Below are 4712 nucleotides of genomic sequence, written 5' to 3'. Positions count from 1 at the left end.
GCAAGGAAAACTTTTGTTAACCTGCAAAACTGGAAGCTATACAACGGTATCTTCTGCTATTGTAAAGCTATTCAGGCTCTGTATGGAAATAGTTTTTGCCAACAGTTTCAACATTTGTACTTCCCAGGTCACATTATTTATTATAGTGTGTGAACTTCTGTGCAGCATGAGGAGAAGAGAAATCAAAATGAAACAAAATTGTATTTATTACATGTGCCAGAATACAACATCTTATACTGTCTCTACAGAGCGTGTTATAACCTGTCTACTGGTCTCTCTACAGACTGTTATAACCTGTCATAATATGGTCTCTACTGGTCTCTTATTTTAATCTTTGGTGAGCGAGAGACGTACAGACTGTGAGTCTACTGGTCAGACTGTCAGTCTCTATGGTAGTTTCAGCTGTAAGCTAGACAAAACTGGAAGTCTCTACTGGTCTTCTGCTATTGAAAGCTGGTCTCTACTGGAAATAGTTTTTGCCAACAGACTGCCAGTCTCTACTGGTCTCTCTACAGACTGCCAGTCTCTACTGGTCTCTCTACAGACTGTCTCATCTCTACTGGTCTCTACAGACTGCCAGTCTCTACTGGTCTCTCTACAGACTGCCAGTCTCTACTGGTCTCTCTACAGACTGCCAGTCTCTACGGGTCTCTCTACAGACTGCCAGTCTCTACTGGTCTCTCTACAGACTGCCTCTCTACAGACTGCCAGTCTCTACGGTCTCTACAGTCTCTCTACAGACTGCCAGTCTCTACTGGTCTCTCTACAGACTGCCAGTCTCTACTCTCTCTACAGACTGCCAGTCTCTCTCTACAGACTGCCAGTCTCTACTGGTCTCTACAGACTGCCAGTCTCTACTGGTCTCTCTACAGACTGCCAGTCTCTACGGGTCTCTCTACAGACTGCCAGTCTCTACGGGTCTCTCTACAGACTGCCAGTCTCTCTCTCTACAGACTGCCAGTCTGAAGCTCTGCTGTTCCAGAATGGGGCCAATAAAATAGTTTTTTATGGCTGAAGCTCAATAAGAGACATTTCCATTACAGAAGCCAGAGAGCCAGTCAGTGGGAGGAGGAGAGGAAGAGCCTCAGCAGAAACCATAGTGCTTTATTGGCATGGGAAACACACACTACTGTTCAAAAGTTTGGGGTCACTTAGAAATGTCCTTGTTTTTAAAAGACAAGCTATTTTTTTGTCCATTAAAATAACATCAAATTGATCAGAAATACAGTGTAGACATTGTTAATGTTGTAAATGACTATTGTAGCTGGATACTGCAGATTTTTTTTTAAATGAAATATCTACTACATAGGTGTACAGAGGCCCATTATCAGCAACCATCACTCCTGTGTTCCAATGGCACGTTATGTTAGCGAATCCAAGTTTATAATTTTAAAAGACTAATTGATCATTAGAAAACCCTTTTTGCAATTATGTTAGCACAGCTGAAAACTGTTGGTCTGATTAAAGAAGCAATAAAACTGGCCTTCTTTAGACTAGTTGAGTATCTGGAGCATCAGCATTTGTGAGTTCGATTACAGGCTCAAAATGGCCAGAAACAAAGAACTTTCTTCAGAAACTTGTCAGTATATTCTTGTTCTGAATAATGAAGGCTATTCCATGCAGAAATTGCCAAGAAACTGAAGATCTCGTACAACACTGTGTACTACTCCCTTCACAGAACAGCTCAAATGGGCTCTAACCAGAATAGAAAGATGAGTGCGAGGCCCCGGCGCACTGAGCAAGAGGACAAGTACATTAGTGTCTAGTTTGAGAAACGGACGCCTCACAAGTCCTCAACTGGCAGCTTCATTAAATAGTATCCGCAAAACACCAGTCTCAACGTCAACAGTGAAGAGGTGACTCTGGGATGCTGGCCTTCAAGCTTTTGAATGGTAGTCTATGTTAACAATTTAGGGCTCCCGAGGGGCGCAGCGGTCTAAGGCACTGAATCTCAGTGCAAGAGGCGTCACTACAGTCCCTGGTTCGAGTCCAAGCTGTATCACATCCGGCCGTAGGGCGGCACACAATTTGCCCAGCGTCCTCCAGGTTTGGCCGGGGTCGGTAGGTAGGTTGTCTCTGTAAATACCAATCTGTTCTTAATTGACTTGCCAAGTTAAACAAAGGTCAAATAACATGAAAATTGCCAAAGCAAGTAGATGACACACACACACACACACACACACACACACACACACACACACACACACACACACACACACACACACACACACACACACACACACACACACACACACACACACACACACTGATCAGAGAGGTGCTTGACTCCTCACTGGACACTCTAATACAGCCACTCAGTGTTGGCTCTATTACATCACCACACCTCTTACTATGAGTGGTGTGTTGGCTCTATTACATCACCACACCTCTTACTCTGAGTGGTGTGTTGGCTCTATTACATCACCACACCTCTTACTCTGAGTGGTGTGTTGGCTCTATTACATCACCACACCTCTTACTCTGAGTGGTGTGTTGGCTCTATTACATCACCACACCTCTTACTCTGAGTGGTGTGTTGGCTCTGTTACATCACCACACCTCTTACTCTGAGTGGTGTGTTGGCTCTGTTACATCACCACACCTCTTACTCTGAGTGGTGTGTTGGCTCTGTTACATCACCACACCTCTTACTCTGAGTGGTGTGTTGGCTCTGTTACATCACCACACCTCTTACTCTGAGTGGTGTGTTGGCTCTGTTACATCACCACACCTCTTACTCTGAGTGGTGTGTTGGCTCTGTTACATCACCACACCTCTTACTCTGAGTGGTGTGTTGGCTCTGTTACATTACCACACCTCTTACTCTGAGTGGTGTGTTGGCTCTGTTAAATCACCACACCTCTTACTCTGAGTGGTGTGTTGGCTCTGTTACATCACCACACCTCTTACTCTGAGTGGTGTGTTGGCTCTGTTACATCACCACACCTCTTACTCTGAGTGGTGTGTTGGCTCTATATCTCTGCTGCTGACTAGGGGTCAAGGGTCTAGTTCTCTGAGTGTTGTGTGTTGGCTCTATATCTCTGCTGCTGTCTAGGGGTCAAGGGTCTAGTTCTCTGAGTGTTGTGTGTTGGCTCTATATCTCTGCTGCTGTCTAGGGGTCAAGGGTCTAGTTCTCTGAGTGTTGTGTGTTGGCTCTATATCTCTGCTGCTGTCTAGGGGTCAAGGGTCTAGTACAGTCCCGTAACACACTGCCAACAAGGCAACTCCAGGGATCCAAACTAGCATGTTCCACTGGTGACACCAGACCAGGATTTGTTTTTGCAGCGTCACGCAGTAGAAAATAATATTTTTATGTAATTCAGTGCTTTATTAAAAACTGTGTATTCAATAAATACTGGGGTTTAATCTAACATGGGGATTCAAGATCTTTTTAAGTGCAACCTAATTCAGTGATTGTCGTGAATTTTGGGTTGACAATTCGGCTTTTTTTGTTATATTTTACTGTTGAAGATGCACTATGTAGAAATCTCTCCGCCATTTCCTGTTTGCTAAAATTCGAATAGTTCGCCTAAATGTCATTTTATATAACAAAACAAGCAAGTATATTGTACCATCTAAACCGCGGTGAAACAATATATTTATCATAACCCTGAAGATTGTATTTTTTCGTCTGTTTTGAAGCTGGTGTACAAAACTGAAAGTAAAAGACGCAAAAACAAATCTTAAGAACGGGAAAGATAGAAATAGGGCACATAGAACAGATCTACCGGCTTCCTAGACTTGCTTTCAGTGAGTGACGGATCTATAACACACATTTCTATGTGAATTTGGTCAGGTAAAACAAAAGTTAAACATTTTGTAGCTTTAGAATGGGGGGATTCAAGATCTTTTCAATATTCAGTGAATGTATTGAATTTTGGGTTGAAATTAGGCTTTTTTGTTATATTTTACTGTTGAAGATGCACTTTATGTAGGAATCTCTCCGCCATTTCCTGTTTGCTAAAATCAAATAGTTCGCCTTCAAATGTAATTTTATTATGGAATCAAAACAAGCATTCAAAATGTATTGATTTTATTATGGAATCAAACTAAGTGAAACAATATATTTTATTATGGAATCAAACTAAATGTATTGATTTTTTTGTCAAACTGTTTCCAAATGTATGGTTTTATTAAAAAACCAAGTGCAAAAATGTATTGAATTATGGAATCAAACAAATGGAATCAAACTTAAAATGTATTGAATTATGAATCAAATAAGGCATTCAAAATGTATTGAATTATGGAATCAAACTAAATGTATTGCAAACTTCCTGTATTGAATTTATTATGGAATCAAACTAAATGTATTGAATTTATTATGGAATCAAACTAAATGTATTGAATTTATTATGGAATTAAAATAAATGTATTGATTTTATTATGGAATCAAACTAAATGTATTGATTTTATTATGGAATCAAACTAAATGTATTGATTTTATTATGGAATCAAACTAAATGTATTGATTTTATTATGGAATCAAACTAAGTGCATTCAAAATGTATTGATTTTATTATGGAATCAAACTAAGTGCATTCAAAATGTATTGATTTTATTATGGAATCAAACTAAGTGCATTCAAAATGTATTGATTTTATTATGGAATCAAACTAAGTGCATTCCAAATGTATTATGTTGCCCAAGTTTATCACAAGACATGAACAGAATGCATCAAGTGATTGGTATTTCCTGCAACTTTCTGAAGAGCC

General features: G+C 40.1%; 1 long non-coding RNA gene across 1 annotated transcript; it reads right to left on the bottom strand.

The window, feature by feature from the left end:
• Window positions 1-2168: 2168 nt before the first annotated feature.
• On the bottom strand, window positions 2169-3830 carry LOC127918745 (uncharacterized). Its single transcript, XR_008100725.1, has 2 exons — window positions 2861-3830; window positions 2169-2774 (listed from the first exon to the last, which is right to left on the bottom strand). It is a non-coding gene; the product is annotated as an uncharacterized LOC127918745 (long non-coding RNA).
• Between the last annotated feature and the right edge of the window lie 882 nt (window positions 3831-4712).

This window comes from Oncorhynchus keta, unplaced genomic scaffold (assembly GCF_023373465.1).
Source record: "Oncorhynchus keta strain PuntledgeMale-10-30-2019 unplaced genomic scaffold, Oket_V2 Un_contig_14772_pilon_pilon, whole genome shotgun sequence".
In the NCBI taxonomy this organism is placed as follows: domain Eukaryota; kingdom Metazoa; phylum Chordata; class Actinopteri; order Salmoniformes; family Salmonidae; genus Oncorhynchus; species Oncorhynchus keta.
This window is presented reverse-complemented; position numbering and strand designations above follow the sequence as displayed.